We start from the raw sequence: 25,539 nt of genomic DNA, 5'->3' as shown, positions 1-25,539 counted from the left end.
AACTCCCACCAGTTTGAGGCTCTGTACAAGGCCTTGTACACTGATAATGATAATAAAAAATGATGATGATGATGATGATGATGATGATGATAATGGTAAGTCAAGGCAAACCAAGGATCCCCCTGCTACCACATTGCCATTGCCTTTAATGGAGAGGCATTTGGACTTCTGCTATAAAGTTTATATAAGGAGCTTTGTAATACAAGTCTGAGTATGATGGGGGTGGTAGAGGTAATATGTATTTCTCACCTAGAAGGAAGGAGTATTTATCCTCTCACTGTGAGAAGTGTTTAATTTTTAAGTACTCCAAGGAAGAACTAACCACCACATAGCCCACCTTGCAAGATTTTACCATCATTTTTCTGTGGCACAGGACCAGAGCTACAACACTTCCCCCCTCCGGAGCTGCCTGGCCTTTCTTGGTGGAATAATAGTAGATACTTGAAGACAGAACACACTGGCGTTCTACACCTGAGGCTGTCCAATTTGCAAGACATACATATGGTGGGGGACTTTGAGAGACTGAGGCTCGATTGTTTCTGGAGAAAAAGGACAGCACCTAGGTAGAGAAAAAGAGGATTGGGTATCATTTGAGGGGATATTAAGAGATTAATGTCTACATTTACCTTTTGAGCAGGGCAATTCTTTATCATGTGGAACTGTCTTGTGCATCATAGAATAGTTAGCCTCCCTGACCCCACCCTACTAAACGCCAGTAGCAACTCCCAGTCATTGTGACCATCAAAAATGCCCCCTTCCCATTCCAACTACTCCTAGGTTTGGAATGAGGGGGCAATATGGCCTTTGGCTGAGAAATGCTGCAGGAAGGAAGAGGGGAAGGAGAGATAAGGCAAAGAATGAGGGGGAAGAGAGAGCTCCTTGTGTGCAACTTCCAAAAGTCTGAGGTGTAGCCACATGGGACAATGCTCCTCAGGGACTCTTATTCTCCTCCCTGATTCTGTGTGCATATGACATAGTAACTATGACCCTAAAGTAAAGAAACACTTACACCGTCACTGGAGACCAGAGAAGGTGAGGCATTGAGGCATGTGAGACAGTATTTGGAACAGGTAGGGGAAGTCTTCAGTCTCCTTTGATCAGTGATGGCCAATGACCTCCTTGGTGATAGGTTCCTGGATGGTGAGAACCATCTCTCTGAAGGTGAAGACCTGGTTGGAGTGAAGATAAGGTTCATCTCAACTTCGCTATCACAGAAAATGCAGTCTGAGGAGTAGAGGAAAGGACCTGGCCACTGGGTTACAACTGTGATTAGCTCAGATTTATCCTTGCTGGCCTTGCATGGCCAGCTCCTTCTCTTAATTCTGGTCTTTGCTAAACTAGATCTCTCCTCGCTACCCCAGCACTTTCCCTTAACCCAGTTTATTTTCTTCGAAGCACTTGTCATCATCTTATATTACTTCTTCATTTGCTTACATGAGCTTTCTCAAATGTAGGTGCATTGGAGCAGTAACTGTCCCATTCACTGCTGTGTCTCCAGTGCCTGGCACATAATAACTGTTCAATATATATTTGTTGCATAAACTAATAGAATGCATAGGTGCCATGCTAAGTAATTTGCATGCATTGTCTATGTAAACCTCAAAGATTCTTTAAAGCAAATACTGTATTATCCCCATGTTTTGTAGAAACTAAAATTTAGTGAGGTTAAGTAACCTGCTTTACGAAAAATGGTAAGGTTGCAAGCTCGGCTGTGTTGGGGTTAATTCTTCCCTGGCATACTCGAAATCAAACACTCTCTCCAGTTACAGGATAAATGTCTTTCCAAGCTCTACCCTTCTAGGTTATAAACACATACTATCCCTACTATAAGGTTATACAGCTTTTTATTAAGTGGTGCAATAAAGATTTGATTGACTCCAGTGCCCCCAGTCTTGTGGGAAAGCAAATGCAGAGCCATGAATCCTCATACTGGAAGTGAGCGAATGCTTCATGCCCAAGAGAAGTGTGGCTGCATGTGGAAGTATGACATTTTAGGAGAAGGCAATCATTTCCAGATGGATCAGGGGAGAAGGCTGCATTAGCTGAGCCTAAATAATGGTTAGTATTTAAGTGTGTGGACACGATGGGATATGACCCAGATCTTGCAGAGGCATGTCCAATTCTCCAGTGATTTGGTGGCTGTGGAGTGACGGATACAGGTATCAGGAATAGGAAAACGGCCCTGGACAGGAAGCTGGGGGCTAGTGCATGGAGAATGGTTAACACCAAAACGAGGATTTTAGACTTTGTCTTGGGCAATGGGAGGCCCTTGAGTGACAATGATGGTAGTTAAGGCAGCAGGATCCACTCTCCACCAAAAGCCACAAATGTGTCATTTTCAGCAGGACGTCTCCACTGTAAGACCTCGTGAGAAAGCAGCACTGGCAGAACTTGCTGGAGGGAGTCCCAAAAAAAGGTGTGCCTGAGGAAGTCAAGGGCTACTTGGACAGCTGTGCCTCTATTCCATACCACTTCCCCCACAGTAGTCAGCAGTTTCAGGCAGGAGCAGGAGAGCTTCCTGGGATGATTTGTTTGAAAATATGACTTGAGATCCAGTCCGGCCCCCATCACACTTCTGGGCCTCACTTCCGTGGTGCTTTCCCCACAGTGTGCCATGGTGCACCCACCTCAGTCTCCCAACTTTTGTCCACCCAGCAATCACCTGCCTCCTGCTCTGTACTCCTCCTTGAGCAGCCTCTCTTCCCCACCCCTCTGAGCTTGGAGCCAGCTAGACAGATCCCTGTTATGTCCCTGTAAGGTTCAGGGACGTCTTTCCTGCTGGCTCTGCACTGGCCCTGGAAGGCAGGAGCCACATCATACCCCACAGCATGGCCTGTGCCGAGCTTAGCGTCTGGTGCCAAGAGGGTCATTTGAATGAATGAAATTCATCTCTCTGAGATGCCCTTTAAAGTCGCTTTTCTTTCTGTAACCAGGGGCAGTGACTGGAATGGTTGGAATGTGGCCTTGGTTTTCCCTTGGGTGTTTTACTCTTCTGCACATTGGCCAAACTCCCTTGTCATTTCTGGTCCTATAGGACCTCCCATTTTAAATTCCCTCTGAAGTGTGACACTTCCAGGGCTACTGCACTGCCTCTCATAATTTTTTCCTCCATCTTTACTTGATCTCCTCTCCCTTCCACACCAGAGCATTCCAAGACCATTAGGCACCAGTAAACCAAACTTCTGATCACTCTTGCAATAGCCATTTAGCTGAAAATGAGAGAAACAGTAACTCTTTTTTCTCTGAACCTCAGCAGAAGAAGAAAGGTTTTTACCTCAGAGCAACTTCCTCCTCAGAGGTAAATCTCTCACACTAGTCACAATGACTAGTTGTCAAAGGACAAGTTGAAAGTCAAGGGTTTCCTTGACTTTCTGCCTCCCAGGCCCCTTGCTAAAATGAGGGCTTTGAATCATTCAATTAATTTATTACAAGGGGAGGGAGTTAGCACTAAAGGGTCTTCACTGAATAGCCTTTTCAAATGAAGAGACCATTTATTTTTTTTAATTTTAATCTGTCTACAGACTCTTGAATTTAAACCCTATTACTTATTCACCATGCTCTTGCATGCACCGTAGTCATTTTCAAAATGCCACAGCAGTTTCTCCATTGACTATGAGAGAGCCGAAGCCACTGCAGGCTGAGTTTGAACTACCTTAGCTGTGGTCCCAGTGGTTCCAGGAGCCCCCTTTGGGTCCTAGCTTGGACTTAAGTCCTGGGCTGAGTGTTGCAAGAATAGGGGGAGGTTGCGGGAGTCAACACAGCTCATGTGTCTCCTTGTCCCCTCAGGGCCCTGGCTCCTGACCTCTACCCACTACTCAGTCACAAGCCAATATGTGTCCCCCAAAACGTGAGACTTAAGGTTACCTGCCTCAGGATCTTAGCCAGAGCTCCATTTGGAAGCCTCAGAGAGACAGACAAGATTTACCTGTAGACATTTACCAATAGATTATGATTCGAGGGTTGCTCAAAGAGACCTACTCACTCCCCATAGAGATCCCTCCCAAGACCTATGAATGCTGGAAACTCCTTTCCTGCAGAGCGGAGCCCAGTCGAAGCATTCTGTCTTTGAATTCCCCCTTTCCAACCCACCTCTTCAACTTTCACCTCCTGGCACTCGCCTCATAGATTTGTTCCAGTCACATAGAACAAGCAGAAATTTCCTTATGTTCACAGGCCTTTCCACCTCTGGGCCTTTGTTGCTGCTATTTCCTCTGCCAATGATGCTATCTATACTAGTTATTTATTAACTTAGCAGTATTACTACAAACTTAGCAGTTTAAAGCAATACACATTTATTATCTCATAATTTTTGTGGTGTCATCTTACACTTCTCAGTTTACACGGTTGTTGGTAAGATTCGGGACCTTGCACATGGTCATTTTTTTGTTGACTGTCAATCAAAGGCTGCCATCATTGGTTGAATGTTGGCCAGAGCCTACCCCTGGTTCCCTGCTATATGGCTACCCCAACATGACTGCTTGCTTCTTTAAAGTCAGCAAGAGGAAGCTGTTCTAGTAAGACAAGGATTACGGTCTTATGACATATAATCGTGGAAGGGACATCGATCATCTTTGCATATTCTATTGGTTAGAAGGAAGTCACAAGTCCTGCCTGCATTCAAGGCTCAGGGATTACACAAGGGCATGAACGTCAGGAGGAGGGGATCATGAGAACACTTTAGCATCTGTCTGCTGCACAGGACCTTCTCCCAATCTCCCTAACTACTCTACGAACCTGAGCCTAAATTTCATGAAAGCTACCTTTAACCATCCCAATCAGACTTGTTTCTTTTCTGAGCTCCCACAGGATTTTGATTAAATTGTTCTTTGGTATTTCATTCATTCATTGAGTCATTTAACAAATACATTTTGAATATCTACTATATGCCTGATGCTAGAGGTAATATAGTATTAGTGGTTAAGTTTGCAAGTTCTGGAATCAGAGATTTTCAGTCCAAATTCTGTGTCTACTACTCCATTCTGGGTCTCAGTTTACTCACCTGTAAATAATATCACCAGATATATAGAGTTACAGGTGAGGTTTAAATAAAATTACACATATAAGAAGCTTAACATGGAGCTGAACTCATAGTAAGAGATCAGTAATAATTAAATCTTATGTTAACTGCTGGAGAACTGGGAGTGATTCAATGGGATGCTGTCCACATTGGAGCCCACGTGTCCTGCCTTTTTCATGAGTGTTTATGTGTGTGCCTTACCTTCAGCAGGCTGTCTGTGACTTCTCTGAGGGAAGATCCCAGTCTCAATCCTCTCTGCTACTCTTAGCACAAGGTCTGAAACACTCAAGTCTTCAGCAACTGAGTGTGGAATGGATGGGTCTCCAAACAATGCCCATGGACAGCATATCATCAACATGACCAATCAATCTGAGTGCACCTGCAGCTCTGGTCTTCCATATTTGTCATGTGCAGTGTGTTCAGATGTAAAATTATAAAACTGACGAGAAATTATGGCAGACTGGGTGTTCTTCCTTTCTCTTCTCCTGCCTACTGCTTGGCAAATGTAGGTTACTAGTGTGTCCTGAGGATGAATTTCTCAGCATGAGAATGTGGTAGCTGGGGCTGGGAGCAGGTGGGCAGAGAGTGAAGGGCAGTGGCTGAGTGGGAAGAAGAGCCAGAGCCCCTGAAACCACACAGTGGACATTGGCTTTAATTTTTTGCTTGCTTAGAATCTAACTTCTCCTTTCCTATTTTGCAAGAACCCCCACTATGTGGGTCAAACTGAGAGGATGAGTCTCACACAGAGAAAGTCAAAGCCCCAGCCATCCCCTTTCCACGTCCTGGTTTTCAGGGCCTGGACACTAAGGCATACTTTGGCTGTAAGGTGACAGCTTGATTAACACTGGTTATCTCTGGTTATCTCAGGAGTTCTAGACAGATCAGAGAGATCGAACCATCAAGCATATTTCCAACCCATTTCAGCCTCTGAGATATTCGTCCATCTTGAGACTGTGAAGAACTTGATTCATAGCAGAATCAATGAGGGTATGACCTCTGCAATCAGCATTCCTTCAGCTCATGTTTTGCTTCCAGTCTCCTCTTATTTATTTATTCGTTCATTCATTCATTCATTTATCTATCTACTTACTTACTTACTTACTTACTTACTTACTTACTTACTTATAGAGAAACTGAGGATGAGAATCAAACTGCAATTAGCTGCCTGCATTTACTGTTAGGGTCTGCATCCAGCTCATTGAGACTGTTCACAGCATTCATATAACAAATGTGTCACCAGGGGCTGATTGTAGCCTCAAAGACAGGGAGTAGGAGAGGAAAATTAGACCTTAAATTAAGGAAGTCAGAAAAGCAGCTTTAAGAAAAGAAGTAGCTCCTTTTAAAAATTAGGATTCTCAAACTGGAAAGAAATCTAGAAATAAATCGAAGAGTTGGAACAAACCTCAGGAATTATCTAGTCAGAAATTCTTATGAATTCTTAACAAACAAGATGAAATTTACAAATAACTTTATTGTTTGTTTCAAGAATGTTCTGAAAAATTTATCAGCTCTTCAATGGAAAACATCAAATGACAGTTTACATCCCAACACTCTTTGAACCCCTTGCCCTCAAAATACTCATCTTGTTGAGTCCACCAATCCTGTATGTCATGAGCCTTATCTAATCTTAATCAAGCACTGGCCTCCGCCCAGCCCAGTTGAAAAGACTCGTCTTAAACCAGACTTCAAAATCCAAGTAAGGATCCTGACTTTGTTGCACTTCCTCCTGGACATTCCTAAGACTCTATTGAAGTAACATTCTCCCTTGCTACAGTAAAAATAAACTTATTTTTTTTCTTACTGAGACAGCATTTGACACCAGCAAACAATAGAAAAAGAAGGACCCTTGCCTTGCTGTCTTACTTTAGTTCGTTGGGGAGTCTCACCTTCACGTGCTCTAACCTCCCAAGTCCCCTCACTGGTGGTCTGTGAGGGATCTCCTCCTCTCAGGATTTCCAAAGGGCCCCGGGGGCCATCTCTTTCCACACTCTCTCATTTTCTTGCACTAGGGTTTTTCTCTGTAGAGCGTGAGAGAAGAGAAGCTCATTGGGGGATACAGAAGCAGAAACAAAAAGCACAAGACATTAAGATCCTTACCATAGTACTACTAGCTCATTCATTTATTCATTCACTCAACAAACGTTTAATGAGCCTTTTCTCTGTTCCAGGCACTACGGTAGGCCTTGGGGATATAGCAATAAATTAGTGAGGCACAGTTCCTGTTCTTGTGAAGGTTTCAGTTTAGTGAAGGGGCAGATGTTTAATTAATTTCAAGTTAAATGGCCAGGCAGAAGGGCGGGAGTTGTGGGGGTCTGGGAGTGGACAAGGTCAGAGAGTGATCAGCACAAGCAAGAGGGCAGAAGGAGCAGGTGTTTGCGAACAACTAAACTGTGTGGTACAGGCTTGAGAGAGATTGTTGGTGTAATTCTGGGGAGAACTGATCTGATGGCCCTAGGGCGGGAACTGTCTGTTCTAGAAGAGTCTGTTGGGTACATCTCGCCAAGCTGGTGCTGGATTGCACATGTAGGGAATGGAGAGAGGGTAGTCATGGATGATCCCCAGGTTTATGGCTTGGGGCACTGAGTGAGATTGGGGTTCAAGTAGGGAGAAGTGGCAGAAAAAATGCCTCACAGTCTCTTCAGCTCCTAGTCACACAATCATGTGACCTCTGATTCTGAGGCTGAAAGCTCTTTAGGAGGAAAGCACTTCCTCTTTGCAAAGTCATCAGGAGGGGCTTAGCATTCTCTCTGCTCTTCTTAAGGATTAATTCAAACTCAATGTTTTCTTCTCAACAATGAGTTGAGAGAACCAAAATGAGTTTGGAATTTAGAAAATCAGGCTTAGGGGCACTGCATTAAAATTAAGGTAAAGTTGATGTGAGACCAGGGTCCCAAGGGTGACAGGGAGTGGGACAATGCAAAGAATTTTAACCATACTATGGAAAAATCCATTCTTTCTATGATCTTACCCAGCAGTGGAGATTCTCTGTATTCAGTTTCTTCATCTGTCAAATGGAGGCAGTCTCCCATAGGATTGTGGTGAGAAATAAACTAGATAAAACATGTCATAACCCCAAGCACCACCTTGAATTGTAACAGATACTTGATAAATGATAGCTTCCATCCTTTATCCGTGGCCTCACCCAGCCCTTGTGGAATGAAGAATATTATAGACTGCCCTGGCTTACCATGGGGGTCAAGTGAGGCGAGTACGTTGAAGCCCTTGACAACCTGCACAGTATTATGCAAACAGAGGTATAATTACCAACCAGATGATAGTGATTAATGATACTAATTGCAATGAAATTTGAGCTGGGGACCAGTGGACTTATAAACAGCAGGGATAGCTGGTAGTCCTTGTGGCAACTGTCATCCCTATGAAACAACTGTGGGTGGGAAGGGCATGGCTGGTAGAAAGAGCTTGGGATGTGGTCAGAATGACTTGGAATGGAATCTTGACTCTGCCACTACTAGTGAACAACCTAGATGAATCCATCTTAGGCATAAGACCACATCTTAGGCACAGGCCAGTTCCCGGAATAACCGCAGATAGCGAGACGATCACCCCACCCTAGACTCAGCCAATCAGAGCAACTATGGAAAGTAACTCTCCAAATTCCCCGCCTTGTTCCTTGGCGCCATCACCCAGCCAATCCCGCTAAAGGTCAAGCTTGTTGTGCCAATCCTGTAACGCCAAGGCATTGCTCCCCGTGCTTGCTTTTTTTTCCTTCAAATACCCCTGAAGCCCCATGTTCGGGACCGCCTCCTACTCACTGTTGCGTCGGTGTGCGGACTGTGGTCCTGACTCAAGTCTGAAATAAACTCCCTCTTGCTCTTGCATTGGTGTCGGCTTCTTGGTGGTTCGTGGAGATACGAGTCAGGGCATAACACTAGCTGTGTGACCTCATGAAACAATTTAAGCTCTCTGGGTCTTATGTCCTTATCTGAACAACATGGATAATGCCCTCTAGCTCACAGGGTTGTCGCCAGCAAGCAAGCTAACAGGTAGAGCTTCTGATATACAGCAGGCAGAAGAACACAGTGTCATGTCCAGGTAAAGGAGTAAGCTAACCTCACAATGCCTCAGGCTCCTCATCTGTGAAAGGTGAATATTAACAGTTCCCAGGGTTTAATAATTAAATCATATCATGTGAGGAAAGCACAATGAATAATGTCAGAAAACTCAGCATCTCGGATGGTGGGAAGGATGAAGTGCCAGTCACATCTGTACTCTCCTTGTCCTAACTCCCCCACCAGCTCCAAGGGTACTCTTCAAGCCTAGAAAACAGTGAACAGAGTCTCTGCTCCTGAGAAGCCAGGGACATTTGCTTCTTTGGGCAGAGAGGAACAGTGTCTTATCTACAGACGTGGATGCTGGTCAAAGGAGGAGATAACTGAAAACATGAGACAGAAACTCTATTTGGGCAGATATTATGTGATTTTATGCCATCCTTTTTGGGGGAATGTGGCTTCGTGGAGTGAGCACAGACCTGGGAGTCATGCTGGCTCGGCTTTTGTCTGGCCATAATCTCTCCCCGCAGATCCTCTGTCCCATGGGTTCAGCTTCCAGAACATGTTGGTGGAAGCCCACATCTCATGCTCAATCCCGGGCTCTGAGCTTCAGGCTCACACATCTTACTGCCCACCAAACAGTCCCCTCTGGACGTCCCACAAATACCTCCCCTGACATGTCCAAAACTCATTGCCCTCCACTCTAAAACTCTCGCTTCCTACCCATTCCTGGTCCAGAGGCCTCTGGCTGCTCAGTGTCCTGTCTCTGAAAGATGAGCTGTTCCTAAAGGAATCCTTCTAGCCTTGTTTTTCCAGCACATTCTCCCCCCACCCCCACCCCCACCCCCAAATTTATTGCCTCTGTGGAGTCAGACTGGATTGAGCAGATCAATGACATTAATTTGCACTGAGGAAAGTCAGTGATTTTTTCCCTTCAGGTATAATGAGGCTGCCTCAGGCTCATGGGCAGATTCTTTATCTCCTCTGCAGAAGGTTCCTCAGAAGAATCAGGGAATCCTGGGGCAGAAAGGGACTTCTAGAAGAGTTTATTTTATCCAATTTCTTCACTATGCAGATGAAAGTACAGACACAGAGTAGGAAAGTAGTATGACCTGGACACCGGCACAAATAATCAGTTGCTCCCTTTGTGTTCCCATCCTTTATCTGGACCTTGGTCTCAGGAAGGAGCCAAGGTCTGACTGAAGCAGAGGAGAAATAGAGAGGAAGGCTCCACCGAAAGTCACTCCCATGGTCCAGGTGAGATGTGATCAGGGCCTAGATTTGGTAGCTGCAGGATGGGTGGGAAAAATGAAGACAAAATATGGCATCCAAAGACAATTTGGAGAGAAAACTAATGGAGCTTAGTGACTAGTTAGACGTGACTTAGGAAAGAATGAAGTTCAGAGTTCTGTCTTGGTTGCTAGGTGGGTAGAGATTACTAGCCAGGACCAGGAATGAGTAGGAGGTGAGTTTCTGACCCCTCCCCACCCTGAGCAGAAACAGAGCCCCACAGAAGGGACAGAGCCAGCCACTGAGAGGCTAAGTGGCTTTCTCCAGCGCCCTAAGTGCAGCATTAAGAACTGGTGTCAGTAATTTGTTACCTTGAGTTCTTTCCAGCTGCTTGGTAATTCATGTTAAATTCCAAGTGACTATGTGTGCTGCTTCCTGGCAGTTTTCAAAAAATAGAGGTCAAGAGAAAATGAAAGCATTTCTGGGATTTCTTAGATCAAGTGGCTTAACCTTTTTTTAAATTTTTAAATAACTCACCCCAGAGTTAGCACAAATTCCATTCAGAGGGACTTCGGCATAGTGGCATGAGTTGACAACTCTTCTTTTGAATTATACATTATTTATTCAGTGCCAACAATGAACCTGGCAGGTGACCAGCTAAACTAAGCTTCCTGGCAACACACCCATTGCTCAGAAACAATGAAGTGATGGTAGCCTCGTCTCAGGGTGTCCCCTCTGAGGAGGAGGACAAAGGATGTTGGTGGTGAGGATCTCTCTCTGCTCTAAATGGGGAGAAAAGTTCGGGTCACACATGGGTGCCAAGCACTGTGCTAGGAGCTGTCCACATGTGCTGACATTGATTCTCCAGGACAACCCATGAAGTGTGTATCATTTCCATTTTACAGATAAACAAATGGGAACTTTGAGGGTAGTAGTAACTTACATACTAGAGCCTCAAACTCAAAGCTCCAATTCAAAATCCAGAGCTTTTTTTCAATACCAAATCAGAAGAATTCAATGGCCGTTGTGGTAGCTAGTCTCTAAGATGGTTTTAGTGTGGACACCCTCGTGTAGGTGCCTCCCACACTGAATTGGGGACAGTATTATGTAACCAAATGAGTGAGGAAATGATGCTATGTGACTTTTGAAGCTAGGTCATAAGAAGCATTATAGCTTCTTGATCTCTTAGAATGTTTGTTCTGGAAGAAGCCAGTTGCCGTGTGATGCCTAACTTCTCTGAGTCCACCCTGTTCTGGGGAAGCCCAAGCCAGCCATGCAAAGAGCCTATGTGGAGAGAGAGGGATGCTCAGCCAGCCTCCAGCTGGTCAAGCCATCCCAGCTGAGGCGCAGCGGAGTCTTCAGATGATGCCGGGCTCAGCTGCCGTGTGATTGTACAACATGAGGAATCCCAGGTAAGAACTGCAAGATGAGCCTAGTCAACCCTCAGAATCATGAGAAGTAACCATAAATTTTTGTTTTAAATGACTAAGGTCCGGAATGGTTTGTCACACAGTGATAACAGGGTTTCAGGACTATTTTTATCTGTAATAGTCATTATGATCAATTTTTACTAACCACTTTATATGTCAGATACTGGACTAAGCATTCTACATTTATTCTGTTTGATTTTCACAAGAATCCTATGAGACAGTGCTTATTAATATTCATTCTACCTGCTTTATGTGTGAGAAGGTTTCAGCGATGTTAAGTCCAAAGTCATACAGCTAGGAAGTGAAAAGGCCAGGATTCAAATTCCAACAATCCAACCCTACACCTCATACAATTACACGCTGCTTTGCTCTAGATGCAGTTGACTCGGGAGACCAACCCCCTGATGGATGGGCTCATATCTGGGGCATTTACTTTGGGAGTCTTACCTTGTCCTGAGAGCTTGTTCTGGAGGGTTTGGAGCAGCTGACTGGCTGGGCTCATGCTGAAAGTTCTGGGGATGAGCAGCCAGGACTTTGTGCATTTATTAGCTTGGAGAAACAAGTGGCTCTGACCTTTTCTTTTAAAAATGTTTTTCGAGAGAAGTCAATGCTGCCAGCAGGATCCAGATTGATGGCAACAGATGCTGAGAAGTAGAGCCTCCACCCCGTGTCACTTCACTTGGTACCTTATTGGGTCAAATCAGCCAGACAGAATGGGGCTCGGAAATGTCTCATCAACTACCTATTCAGAACACACCTTCCTTCCCTTCTCTCCCCACTTTTGTTGCTTTTCTCCTCTGTGGGACATTGGGGACTGCTTTAGATCTTCTGTCCTCAGAGCGAAAGAGATGGGAAAAGGGAGAATCTAGTCACATGAAATTAGAGGGCAGAATTGAGGACAAGAACGAAAGCGAAGAGGAGGAGGACCCCATCTCTGAGTGAAAACACATGAACCAGTGCCACTGGATCCTCCGGGCTGGGCCTCGTGTAGGCACCGGGTCAGGGTGACACAGTCTCCTGCTCCCCGATGACATAACCCTTCATAACTTGCTGGGACACAATGTTAGTCACAGGGGACTGCCACTCTGATTTGCTGTGGCAGCTCTTGTTCTAGTCCTAAGTATTGAAAGGTGCTGATCTCTAGTGCGTGTCCCTGGTTCTCCTTCTTTCCTCCAATTCGTCCTCTTTTTGGTCTTTGTCCCCACCCCACCCCCACCTCCTGCCACCATACACAACCCTGTCCTCAGAGGGACATCTTGACTCAGGCAGAGGGGTGAGGGACATAGGTTAGAAATGGCACTGAGACATGTGGAGAGGTACATGTTAGCCTGGTAAGAAAGTCCTCCACAGTCCAGCTTCTCCAGAGCTTCTAGCCTGCTCCCCTACCTCTCCACTCCTTCCCAAGTCTTGCCCTGCTCTCTGGGAACCCTCTGTCTTCACAGCTTTCCCCATGGTTGGGAAAACTCTCTTCTTCACACCAGCTGTCATTATGTTTCCCAAACATCAGTCCTTGAAGTACCATTTTCACCATTTTTTTCCATATCCACATAACACACATACTATTATTCACTGACTAGTTTTCTTTAAATTGACTCTTCTTTTATACATAGATTGATTTTAAAGGTGAAACTATAACATTACTTGCCATAAATAGAAGATAACTGTACAAACAAATACAATAAAAAACAAAACAGCGTCATTAAATTTTTGTTAAATATTATCTGTCAAGATCTAGGCTTGAGACTTGTCCTGTATTTATTAAATGGAACGGTACTATCTGTTCAAGTTGTACCAATGGAGAGACTCTCATCTTAATTTAAACCAAAAAAAACAAACAGATGAAAAAAAATACAAAAAAAAAAAAAAAAAACCAGAAAGAACAGAGAATGAAAAAGGGCAAAATCTTTTTGCTATGCAACTTAATGCTCTTCAGTGCTGTGTCTGTATCTACCTAAAATCATTTCTGCTCACACCCATGGCCCATATTTCAGGCTTTGACACTAATTCTTCTGCTCAATGCTGACTTGTCTTTAAAGATCAGCTTAAAGGCTTTGTTTCCGTTGAAAGCCTTTTATTCCCACTCCTGCCCATATCTTTTCCTTCTTCCTCTATATATTTATAGTAACAGATACCATTTTACAGTAAATGGGGTCCATTTATTATGACACTTATTATAATCTAATTGTCACCTAATTGTTCTGGGGCTCCATGTTGTATTTTTTGAGGGGGTCTCTCACTCCTAGAAGGCAATATCTGTAAACTCTTTCCTTGGTGTGTGGGGGGTGAGGGGACGGCAAAGGAGAGTGGTGGGGATTTCACACAGTATCTTTCATGCTGCCGAGCACAAAGACGATGCTTGATTTACCTGCTGAATTAAATGTAATTCCGTTACTGCTAATTGTAATTGTGTCGCTCTTAAGTTGATTTTATACCATCAGATCAAAGAATATGTATAAAAACAACAGAAAGATTTTCCGGCTCAGCCCATCTATTTCATGCAGAATGCAATACGACACAATTCTGGTATAACAAAAAGAATTTGCAAAATCACCTCCAATTTATGTAACGCCTGTGTTGTCTAGCATTAGTTATATATGTTAGAAAGCAAAAGCATTTGAGATTTATTAACATACTGAATTTATTCTTTACACTCTTACTTATCCATTCAACAAAACTTGACAGAGCACCTACCATATAACAAACAGTAGTAAACTCTAGGGGAATAAAGTTAAAAAATAAGTTGTGTTTCTGACTTGGAGATGTTCATAATTTAGAAAGACAGAAGACATAAAAACCAATCATTACAATTCAACACAAATGCAATAATGCAGGTATGCGCCAAGTGCTGTGGGAACCACAGGAGAGAATTTGATTCTGACTAGAAGAGGTAGAAAAGGTAGCACAAAAGAGATGGCCTTTGAATTAAGCTTTGAAAAAAGCCAGGCTTATATGGTGTCAGATGGTTTCTGGACTTAAAAATGAAAAAAAAAAAAAAAAAAGCCAGACTTGTCAGAGAAAGGGCATTCCACGCAAAGAATGAGCAGAAATAAAGGCATGGCGAGCCTTGCATCTGGGTGTTTTAGAAGTAGTCAGCTACCAGAGGTGGATATAGTATAGAATATTTAGAAAGAGAAACAGGAGATGAAACTGGAGTGAGAGGTAACAGCCTAATTGTAAAGGGAGTTATGTGCCTAGGGCAGGGGCGGGGGCGGGGAGTTGTTAAAGGTCTTTAACTAGAAAGATGGAATGGAGATGGCTAGTTACCTACTCCAGTGTTTATTCTCCTCTCCTTTCCTTTGTACAGAGCTGTTTAGCTGGACCTATTTGTGTCCAGAACAAAAGACTGTATTTCTCAGCTTCCCATGGAGTTGGAGGTAGCCATAAGAGTAAGTTTCGACCAAAGAGATATAAGTAGAGTGCTGTGCAACTTCTAGGAAGGCTGCTTAAAGGGAGATGAGTTAGCTAGGTGAGACCCCATTTCCTCTCAGCACTTCCTCTCCTTTGGTTTGCAAATTGGACACGATGGTTGGAGTTCCAGCAGCCTTTTTGGACTACAAAGTAACCTTGACAATGAAAGTCTGAACTACAGAGGACAGAGTAGAAAGAGGAGCCACCAACCCTGTGTATCATCTTTTTTTTTAGATGGAAATAAAGAAACTTTATATCATTTAAATTATTGCTATTTGGGGGTCTTACAATTTTAGCCAAACTTAATCTTAACAAATACAGTGAGTCACAGTCTTTTTTATTTAAAGACCATGTCTGATAACCCCGATATCTGGGTTATATATTTTTTCCTATTGATTTTCACTCATTTGATCTTGCCTTCTCATGTCCCTGAAAATTTTTTCATTGAAAACCAGACGTTATATAAAGCTGTACTGTCCAATACAGTAGTTAAGAGCCACATGCAACTGCTTGGACTAAAATTAAATTTAAAAATTCGGTTCCTCAGCCATGCTAGCCACATTTCAGCACTCAGTAGCCACATATGGCTAGTGGCTACTGTATTGGTGAACGCATATTTTAGAACATATTCATCACTGTGGAAAATGGACATTGCTGGTATAGATTATTATTCAATGCTCTGGAGGATATTATTTTCCTCCAGAGAGGAAACTCATTTCTGACCACAGATAGGCTACAGACTCCTCTGTCTTGATAGGCCCTGCACTCCAACGTGGGCCTCTCTGGCCACACGAGATTGTTGAATGCTCTGCTCAGCTCTTCAAACTCCAGATTGCCAGATGCAAAAGGGCAAATGTCTCAAGAAGGCCTATATGTCAGGCTCATCTCTTTGTACTTCTCATCTTTCCAGGATCTTGGCCCTTCACATTTTTGGTCTTGGTAGCTCTCCAATGACCTCAAATAATCTGATTTCCTAGTTATTACTGGCAGGAAGATTGGTCTGCTACAAGCTGGTCTGCCGTAGCTGGAAGCAAAACTCACATTTCTGTTTTAAGCATGTAGCTCTGGGGCAGTGCAGAGAAAGTCTGCTCAGTTTTCAAGACGAGAGGCAATGAGGACCTGAACTAAGGACAAGCAGGGAGGAAAGGGACAGATTTGAGAATTCTGAGCAATTTAGGAAAGTAGAGTTAGCTGGACTGAGTCTCAGATTGGATGTGAGGCGAGAGAGAGATGGAGAGGAAGAGGAAGTGATGCAGGACAGGGCAAATTCCCCCGAGTTGGGAGTGGGGCAGCGCAAGTCCTGCACCCGAAGGATGGTCCTTTCGGGAGAGTGTAGAAAGAATTCAACACACGTCAAAGTTAGAGTCAAAAGGAAAGTTTATTAGAAAAGGGGTAACACTCCACAGAGTGCGGTCTCCTCCCAGAGACGGAGAGTGAGAGGGACAGTGACCGGTGACTGTTTGGGAAATTCAGTTTATATGTCATTCTTTAGTTTCCATCTCCTTTGATATGGACATATAGTGAGGAAGGAGAAGGGGAAGAGGATGTAGCCTGAAGGGCAGTTCCCAGCCTTTGATCTATAGGTTCTCCATGGTTTTAGCCATAGAGAATGAATGATTTTATTGGTGTAGGGCAGCCACTCAAAGATGCTTTTGTTTCTGTTTCCCCTTGATAGGTGTGGGAAATGAGTTGTTAGCAATCTCAGCAGAAATCTTCCTTTGTTTCGAAGTTGTCCTCCTGGCCTGGCTGCAGGGCTGAGCAGCATATTGCAGTCTCTGATTGTGGCTTCATTAACATTTTAATTCTCTTGCCTCTTCCCTACAGTAGAAGCATTCAAGTATGGCTTTGAGGTCATGGCCCTCAGATGTCTTGGGCAGTAGAGTGGACTTACCCTTTTAAAGTAATCTGAAGAAGAGGTGCCTGAGGAGAATTCTTTCTAGTGTCTTTGGAGGTGAATCTTATCAAGTGTCATGGGTACAGTGTTCTGTGCCCTTAATGCAGAGGTGACACTTGTTATGTCTGGTGGTCAGTGGTGGTCAGCAGAACCTTCCCCAGGCTACTTCTGTGGCATAGTTTGAGTGTGTTGCCGACTGCTTCTCTTCTTCCTCTTCTTTCCCCTCTTCCTCCTCCTTTTTTCTCCCTAGTCCTTTTTTCCACTCGCTTCTCCAGACTTTGGGGCAATTCTGATACCCTTTGAATAAACTTATTTTCTGTGTCTGGAGTCCATTTCAGTAGCTTGTAACCCAAAACTCTGATGGATAAAAAAGTGTACACTCATAATGTCCAATACATACATTACAGAGCTTTTCTCCTCATGAGTTAAGTTTCTTAATATGACTTTTAAGCACACTTTCCCTATTTCCATATAGTCTCAGAAGTGATGAGAAAAGGCCAGAACATAGCCTGGTAAAGCAGAATGGCTATTTCAAGTAGGGGAAGTAGAATAAATATCTATCGATAGTTGAAGCCATGAGAATGACTGGTATTTCCAAGACATTGTGTAGCCCAAGAAGGAAAGAGAGCTTATGAATTTTTATTTAGTCTATTCTCTTCATCAATCAAGGAGAGATGTTCCCTTCTAGGGATGCTGAGTTAACGCCAAGGACTCAGGATGTACGACTTCCTCTTAGTGCTGGTCAAGCAGAGGCCAGCCCAGCATTTACCCTTCAACTGGGGAGCAGCAAGGTCTCTGCTGGGCCTAAGTGTATCTTTTCCTTCCTGGTCATGACTGTTCTAACCTGAGTACCTAAAAGTTGCCTGGGGAGCAGACCACTCAGTCTCCCTGGAGCAGATGGCCTGATCTCCAAGCCAGAGGACATCCTGAGGGTACTTTGTACCAGTCCATCAATAGTAATATTATTGTCTAGAAATGCCTGTGGCACTCACCTAGGCCCTGTTCCCCTTTGCAAACCAATGTTATAGCTGGATGGTCTTTGTGGTTCTTATTATGATTGAAGACACCCTCAGCAATAACCATCAGGGAACTTTGGAAGAGTTTTTACTCACAGGTCCTGGTGGGTATACGGTGCACCTGGGGCCATGCAGTGAGGTTGTGGGACAAGAGGAGAGAGGAAACCAGAGGTTCTATTTTTATTAGGGTAGGGTGAGGGCCTAGGGTTGGGGCCTGGGGTTTCGCAGGTTCATTCTTTATTGGTGAATTTAAAACATAAGGGCAGGAATTCAAGCACAGAAAGAAAAGAAAAGAATAGTGGCCAAATGGTCAGTTATTTAAATTGACCAAAGATCTTTAAACAAAAGAATTTCAAGACGGGTGGCCTGGCTCTTTATCTAGCTCCATGGTTGGCAATATGTTTGTTAGATATAGCTGCCTGGACAATCAAAGCTTAGCTCAGGCATTGGCCTTACAAAAAAGATAAACCAACTGTCAGTGCTTACACTACCATGGACATCACTACATCAGTGTGGCCCCTGAAACCCAGCATCCCACAGGGGAGACAGTGGGTGCCCTGACACCTGGGCTTCTGCTCTTTGGAGATCAGTAGAAGTCAGATCCTGGAGGACCCTGCTGGCCAGGTTCAGGCATTTGGACTTGACTTTAGGGGCACTGAGGAGTCAATCACTTAACCAGTGATATGATCTGCCCTTCAGAAAGCTGACTCCAAATGAAAGTAGATGGGAGGGGAAACCAGTTAGGATCTGCTGACTGGTAGTCCACATCAGAGACGATGCAGATTCACACAGGAGAGTGGGGTAAGGGGTCAGGGGACCAAGGAAAGCTGGCACATTCTAGAGACAGAAATGATAAAATGTGGGCAAGATCTAGAGTGGTTATGAGATGCTCTTCTTTAAGGCAGGCCATAGGAAGAACCACGGGATATGGGGGAAAGATGATAAATACTGTTTAAACATGTGGTTTGAGCTGTCTGTGGGACATTCAAGGCAGCTGAACAGGCTGTGAGAATTGAAGGCAAGACTAAGAATCGAGGACCAGTCTCAGGGAGAGATTTGGATTTTGGAATCCTTGTTTGGAGGTGGCCACTGTCTGAACCACCCGTATCCCTGATGCTCTGGTGATAGCCTGGATGTCTGCATATGACCTGCTGCTGACTCCCTGCGGATGGATGCCCATCCACACTTCCTCATGCCTTCTTCTACTAGAATGTCTTCAGATACCTACCCTGCCTTGTGGGCTGGCCATGTCTATGGGCCCCAGTCCTCACAATTCACCCCGCCTTGCCTCTTGGGAGCTGGAATTCTAACCAGGGCCGGCTCTGCCATTTCAATCCTCTAGCTGGAAGAGGCCAAGGGCTCACAGACTAATAGAGCTTCTAACTTCTCAGAGCTGACTATGTGGGCAGACTCTCAGCCTATGTGAGAGCCACCTAGGAAGGCTACAAAAGCATATGCGATTAGAGGAACAATTGTCAGAGGAAATCTATGCATGCTAGAAGAATCTTGAGAGGATTAGAATCAACTTAGGCTGCAGTTTATGGCCTATAACTTGGCTGCCACCAATGCCTGATTCACGATTTACTCTTCTCTTCGTCGGCCAGAATCTAGGGCCTCCCAGACAACCTCGGTGCACTCCTGAGCATGCTTTACTCATGCAGCCTTTTCTCACTGGGATGAGCTTCCCCCACATCTCCTTCCCAATGAACTAGGACACATCATTGTGCCAATTCCACTGTCACCTCCTCTCTGAAGCCTTCTCCAAACCAGGATTGGTTCCCCCTCCTTGGGGATTCCACAGTACTTTAGGCAGCCATAGAATATCACTTAAAATGATGTGTTTGCAAGTCTGTCTCAGCTGCCAAGCTATAAACTCTTTGAAGGTCCTTTTCATCTTTCTATGTCTGGTGCCTAGTCGAGGACCTGACGTACAGGAACTTAATAACTATTTGTTGAATTTACATGAATAAAATAATTATATCAAAGAACTAGAAAGAGCCTTGGCCTAGCCAACAGCAGACCTGAGTCCCCCAACCTCCTGGCTTCCTGAATCACCTTAGGTACATTACTCTCCCCTCTTCAGTATCCTCATCTATAAAACGAAGGTGGTGGAACCAGTTGTTAGGGGTCGTCTTACTCTGATATTCTCTAACCTACAAACTGACCTCACCCTTCTGCCTATAGTCTGCAAACAAAGGGATCTCAAAGACACAAAGCCCTACCTAGAACTTGGAGGCTTGAAAATCTTAAAATATTGCCAAACCACTGGGCACAAGAGTCAGGGAAAGCTTTGGGGAAGAGAAAAAAGGAGCAGCAGAGGGAGAGGGAGGCACTGCAGAGGCAGGGAGTGAAGGCACAGAAGAGAAAACACTCATGGTGAGCATCGAGATACAGCGAAGAACTGGGGGACCTAGGCAGGCCTTTACTCTCCCATCATGCATTGGAATAGCTTGTTACATTTTCTGTAGCCTTTCAGAAGGCTGAAGAAAAGGATCTTTAGAGATGAATAACTGAATCCCCTCATATTTCAGCTGGAGAAATGAATGATGACGCTGGCCCAGGGCCTCATGAAAGATCTCCTGAGTTTGAATCTGGGGCTTGATTTGTCTCTCATGTTTGTTTGGGAGCCCTAGGAGGATTGGCACATTTGTCTTCCATATCTCCCAGGTGTATCATGCAGGATTCTGTACACATCTTGTAAGATTCTGAAGGCATTTCAGAAGTGCTCAGCAGGGAACTCACAACGAGTTGAAGAAACTTGAAGGATTCTGTTTGGTGTGCTGAGCAATTGCAGCCATTTCGAGGGGGTGGCTCGGGTAATTTTCCAAAGCTTTGGAAGCCTGGCTTGGCTCATGGTGAACCTATAAGAGTAAATTGCTTGCCCATTTGAAGTGAATTAACTCTCCCAGGGCTTCAAGTGATTAGAGAAAGAAGCAATTCACTCAGTGGTTCCTTCTTGCCACCTAGGAACCAATGTGCTCCACATAGGCATGGAAATTACTTATCACAGGAATGTTTCTGAAGAAAATCGTTTCATCAGGGCTGTTGGAACCGGGACTAGAGCCAGCACTGTGATGCCACAGCCAGCCAGTCCTAGAGGCAGGTAGCATCTCTTTATTCTTATTAGAAGGAACTTAAGCCAAGGTAGAGAGAGAGACCATGCTTGTGACAACGAAGTATCAGTTTTTCCCACTCAGTCATTCTCAATATAGGGAAACTGAGGCCTGAAGAAGGGAGAGGTCTCCTAGAGGCTTTCAGAGTGGAGCTTGGTCACAAGGACCATTGACTTCTCATGCGGGCTTAGCCCTCAGCTGACCTCTCAGAGCCCTGGTGAGTCCCCACTCCCCACCAGGTTACTGAGTTATGATGTCACTGGATTAATGACTGGACTCCCCCCAACCCCACCCCATGCTCTTGCATGGCTCCTTATTTTTCATGGCAGGTGCTTTCTCAATGCCTATAAGGTCCAGACAGGGAACTTGGGAGCAGACCCCTCTCTGCCCTTCACGGGCAAAGCAAGTCCCCTCCACTTTGTTTCCAAGCTACAAGAGCTCATCTTTTGTTGAAAAGACTCTAAACTTATCATCCTTTGGGAATGAGATTTTTTGAGCAAAGAACCAGGAACATGAGGCAGTAGAAAAGGGACTGTGTACACCCAGAATGAGATCCCTTAGCTTAAGCCACCTCAATATACATATAATATATAGGTTACAATAGCCCTATTGAGGTGAACATTGAAAATGTTAGCTTACAGATGAGAAATCTGAGACTCAGAAACATTTTTAAAAGTGCCATGTTCACCATCCACCAGTGAGAGTTCATGTTAGGAAATTCTAGAACTTCGAGTTGGAATTCTTCTTGAAGTTCATCTAGTCCAATTCTTCCTCATCTTCTCAGTGTTTAATTTGTGTTTCCATTATATCATTTGGTTGATTTTCTTTTATCGGCAATAATTACGCTTTGCTCAAACCTCTTGGACTACAAATCGCCACCCCAAGCAAGCTGAATTCTGATTATTTCAAGATTCTTGCTTGACCCCCAGCAGAAGCCTCTTCAGATGCAGAGGCCCACAGGGACATTTTCAGGGACGCTTAAGGAAAGATAGTCTAGGTACTGCTTTTCCTATAGAGTAGATCACTGTAAAATGGGCTGAAGTGAGCCTGTTACCATGCCCTGGCTGAGGTGCTAAACGTAGAACATGTCACTGAGCGGTTACTGTGGGCTGGCTGAGGGCAGCACAAAGCTGAACACCCAGCCCTGGGGTGCAGGGCTGGCCATCAAGAGGATCTGTGTCCGAGTACACAGCACTTGGGCCCCATCATTTCACATCAAGAAATGTGACATCGGACCTCAAGTTCTCTCACCTCTGGTCATCATGAACTTATTTCCATCCTGCCAATGCCTTCCAAGGTGTTGATGGGGAAGAAGAAGGGCTAGGGATGGCAAAGCACAGAGATGGGACCGAAAACTGTAGTTCTGGCACCTTTGTCAACTTGGGTCATTCATCTTACTTCTTCATTCTTGTCTTCTTTGTCCCACAACACTGTGATGATCATGCTACATGATGGCCATGAACGTTCTTTGCAGAGCTAAGAGCACCATGAAGAGTAAGGGCTGACCAGGGTGGCCCCTGCTAAGGGTATTTGCTTTTTGAAAGGGGATTTGGAGGGTTTAATAAAGCCCATCTTTCCTAGAAAGGCCTGTTGAGGATGCAGGCTGATGTAGGAGACACCTCTTGTCTTTTTCTGCCCAGATTCTATCTCCACCCTTTGGGTACTTGACCTGCCTGCCCTAGAGGACTGATGAAGATGCTGATGACAGGACCCTGTCCTCTGACTGAGATCTTAAAGGGGTAGCATGATGTGTCCTTCTACATGGAGAAAGATGATACCCCGGTTTCTTTGCCTCTGCAAAGGAGGAAGGAATTAATATTGTTACTAGAAAGTAAATACTAGTCAGGTATTTTCTATTTTTTCTCACGTCCTCTTAGCTGTCATCAGGAAGCCCATATTCTGCTCTGCAGGAGCCAGGGCTATCCCTGGTCCAGTGCTGCTGGGTGTTTCTATTTCTGGGGTCCTGTATATGGGAGCACACTTGTTCTCATCACATAGCAGACTTCTCCATACTACAGATGATATTTGGTCTCTATTGGCCTTATTCCCTTGTCTTATATTGAATTTAATTCAGAACTCAGGTAAAGATGAGTGATATTTTAAAAAATGATAAGGATGCTTGGTCCGAGCTAGGTCAATAGAATCTTTTCTCCTGAGATTTTGAGTCTTGAGACATATAGGGACCAAATTTGGTTGGAGGATTATCTGTAGGCTGTGTCCTGGAGAGAAAGATAGTGAGGCTCCTGGACTTACTCATTCCATCCTTCCAAGGTCTGGACACTCAGCTGTTCCTGAGAGTTACTACAATTGCTCCAGGTTTTGGTTGGATCTCGAAGAATAGACATGATTTTTAGGCAGTGATGGAGAGAGTGTAGGGGTGAGGTGGAGATTCTAAGTAGAGATAATAAAGCAAGGAGTATAAAAGCCCACAAAATGTTTACAGAAGAACCAAGTGTAATTTGGCTAAAATATATTGCCTACATTGGTGAGTAGGGGATGTGGGATGATGGAGCCATCTCCTAATGGATATCGAATGTTGGGTAAGGAATTTATTTTATAATGTGGGAATATGGAGACACTGAACAATGTGAAACAGAGGGCTGACACTTGCAGGGGTAGACCGTGGGCGGATAAGACACTACAGAAGGGACCTGAATTACAGTCCCAGCTCTGCCACCTGCTCAGCATGTCTTTCCCCCATCCCTGTTCCACTCTCCTGAGATAATCAATATTTACAGCCAGTGTAATTTGTTCACACTTTTCTTTTTTGCACAAATATAAGCAACATACCACCCATGGCCCCTGCTGTAGAAAATCTAACATCATTCCATACACATTACTCTGTAACTTGCTTTGTTCACTTAACAACGTTCAGCCAACATTTTGTGAGTCATTGCACACATTCTAACTCAGTTTAGTTTTCAATGGTTGCATTTTAATCTATGTATCGTTCTCCCATAATTTATTTAACCAATTATCTATAGCTGGATATTCAGATTGTAGTGTAATAAATATCTTTAAAATTTACTCTTATATAACTACTTTAATAACTTTTTTTTAGAAAACATGCTCAAAAGTAGTACTCCTATGTTAAGGAACTAGCCCATTTAAACTTCTAATAAGTACTTCTAGATTATTTTCAAAAGTGTTGTAGATGTTAGATCCTACTGTTATTGTTATGTATACTCATTTGATGGTAAATGTTAACAAGTCTGATGATACCAAGTATAGGGAACATATCCATTAACTGGATCTCATACTTTCCTGGGAGAAATGCCAGTTGGTACAACTATTTTGGCAAGTAGTTTAGCATTACTTTATAAAGTTGAATAATCACACACCCACAATATCCAGAAACAACAAACACCCTTTGACAGGATATATAAATTGTGGCAGCAAAATGAATGAACTATAATTACATGTTGTATAGTATGTACATAGTATATGTTATGTATACATGTATAAAATACTAAATGAAAAATTAAAACCCAGATGAATATTGTTTATTAATGTGAGAAACAACTAAAGATAAACAAAACTGTACATATAATAATTTTTTCAATCAAGATAATAATAGACATGTGGTTGCCTTAGGTTGAGGGAGGAAGAGGGATGAGATGGAGAAGGAACTCATAAGCAGATAGATGTCATCGTTGATGCTCTGAATCTTTGAAGTGGTTAAGTGGTGTTAATTATATCATAAGTAGATGATAATTCATTAACTAACTAACTAATTAAAAGAGAGCCATTCATGAGAGCAGATCAGGAACCAAGGCTATAAGAAAAAGTAAACAAAAAAGTAAACAGAAAAATGAAACAAATGCCCAGAATAAAGGATGAGACTTCTGCTCTGGGGGCCAGGTTTCTGTCTGTTGACAAGTTAGGAGTCTCGGCCTCCTGGGTTTGGATCAAGGTGCTTGTGAGGGATCAACTGACACATTCAATTCAGAGTCCCTGCAGAAACCTGAGTTGCTTTGTAATAACAAATGCCATGATTTCCAGTCATGGCTATTCTCTTCGTGGATCGATGTCACCAGGGTCTGTCATACTAAAGGTCTGGGAATGGTTTGTTTCCGCCTATCTCATGTATTTCATCTTTTGGGGGAAAATATTGTTTGAAAATTTTTATATCTTGCCTTGGAGTGATACATCCATTAGGTGAAGTGAGTCAGCACTAAGTGACCCCACGTTTGTTTGAGGTTCAGCATGAGACTGCCCAGAGCAAGGTGAGCTTTCCGCAAGGGGAGCCCTGTTCTCTTGCCATGCAGAAGACATACTCATCTCACTTCCACATCACCTCTCTGCTCTCCTAGCCAGCTGGCAACACCTCCAGCCCCAGGAAGGACATGGATGAAAGGGACAGAGCACATTGACATTGGAAGACTGATAACATGATGAATTATCAGGGACTTCTTCCAGCT

General features: G+C 43.9%; 1 long non-coding RNA gene across 1 annotated transcript; it reads right to left on the bottom strand.

Moving 5' to 3' along the window:
* Positions 1–289: 289 nt before the first annotated feature.
* Positions 290–7,127, bottom strand: LOC107504624. The gene is made up of 4 exons (XR_001595515.2): positions 6,904–7,127; positions 6,140–6,271; positions 1,010–1,169; positions 290–559 (listed from the first exon to the last, which is right to left on the bottom strand). It is a non-coding gene; the product is annotated as an uncharacterized LOC107504624 (long non-coding RNA).
* Between the last annotated feature and the right edge of the window lie 18,412 nt (positions 7,128–25,539).

The sequence above is a fragment of the Rousettus aegyptiacus genome, unplaced genomic scaffold, assembly GCF_014176215.1.
Source record: "Rousettus aegyptiacus isolate mRouAeg1 unplaced genomic scaffold, mRouAeg1.p scaffold_m13_p_4, whole genome shotgun sequence".
NCBI lineage: Eukaryota > Metazoa > Chordata > Mammalia > Chiroptera > Pteropodidae > Rousettus > Rousettus aegyptiacus.
Note: the sequence above shows the minus strand (reverse complement) of the source record. Positions and strands in the feature narration are given on the sequence as shown.